Here is a 1,442-nt window from a genome sequence, read left to right on the forward strand (position 1 = left end):
AGGCAGCCGACCGTGATCCTCTCTCAGTACTGATGTCTCTCTCTCTCTTCCTCTCTGAAATCGATAAAGATGTATTTAAAAAAGCTGTACATACAGCACTCCCAACTGCTGCTATGCAGCACACCCTCAGTAACACGGAACCATCACCGTCGATCACTTAGCAACCTGTCCCCACGTCCCAGCCACGCGCCCTGGGATCGGCTCTCACGTCCACCCGGTGTTCTCTGCAACCGCGGTCACCGTAGCCCGGAGCGGTCCGTGCAACTCACCCGCACGTCTCACTATGTGGACTGGACGTTAAGTCGTTCGCTAGGAATCCCTCAGCTTGGCCACTGCTGAACAACTAAATACTGTCTTTTAAAGGCTTTTACCAGCTGCCAAGTGTTAAGCATTACAAGTGCTTTTTGTATGGGGCGGGGGGAGGGGGTAGGAGGATAAGTAAGCGCTTTACCGGCCATCTCACAGCAGAACACGTCTTTTCCAGGAGCTAGAGTGAAGCAGTGACAGCGAACAGGCTTTAAACAAGGAATAAACCGCATTGTGTGGCCGTGTCCGTCCGTCCACACAGGTCATTCTACCTGCTCACAACCCACAAGCCGCTTCCTCCAACTTCTTGTGACAGAGGCTCAGAGGGGACACAGCCCTGGGAGCTGGGGGACGCCCCCCCCCCATCGCCTCCGGCCCCCGGGCCTCCAGTCCGAGTTCTGGCTGGAATGGGAGTGAGTTTCAGGAATTCCCGGGAATCCCATGAATGTCTTCCATGGTATATTTTTTTTGGTATTTTATTGGTTTTTTACAGAGAGGAAGGGAGGAGAGAGTTAGAAACACTGATGAGCTGCCTCCTGCACGCCCCCTACTGGGGATGCGCCCGCAACCGAGGTCCATGCCCTTGGCCGGAATCGAACCCGGGACCCTTCAGTCCGCAGGCCGGCGCTCTATCCATTGAGCAACACCGGCCAGGGCTCTTCCACGGCGCATTTCAATGGAAAGGTGGTCACTGGTTCTGCGCGCAAAGTGAACACGTGTCCACGATCTTTAAGCAACGAGCCAGGGAACCAGTTACGCGTTAAAACCAGTTCAAAGGAAAATCTAAAAACCAGATACACGAATATGCTAGTAAGCGGTGTATCCGAAGGCGGAAATAAGCTTGTTCACCGATGCAAAACGGGTGAGGGCAACGGCCGCAGAACTAGCCGCAAGGCCCACCCGTCACCCGGCGGCAAAGCGGCCCCGGGAGAGCGAGGCGCCCTGGCCGGGAGGAGCCCGAGGCAGACGCCCGGCGTCTCTCCGAGAACATCCCACAGGCGCACTGAATGCACAGCGTGCAGACACCGGCAGGCACTTCCCCGGGGAGGCCCCTGGCCTGGAGGGTTCGTCAGGGCGACGGGGCGCTCCAAGGCCGAGAGCCCCGGCCCTGCGCGCGAGACGCGCCTCCTCACCGC

At 57.7% G+C, this 1,442-nt stretch overlaps 1 protein-coding gene across 1 annotated transcript in view; it reads right to left on the bottom strand.

The window, feature by feature from the left end:
• Nucleotides 1-1,442, bottom strand: part of LARP7 (La ribonucleoprotein domain family member 7) — an 18,313-nt gene that overhangs the window by 16,369 nt on the left and 502 nt on the right. The gene's annotated exons all lie outside the window — the stretch shown is intronic.

Source organism: Myotis davidii, unplaced genomic scaffold (genome assembly GCF_000327345.1).
Source record: "Myotis davidii unplaced genomic scaffold, ASM32734v1 scaffold989, whole genome shotgun sequence".
Classification (NCBI taxonomy): Eukaryota; Metazoa; Chordata; class Mammalia; order Chiroptera; family Vespertilionidae; genus Myotis; species Myotis davidii.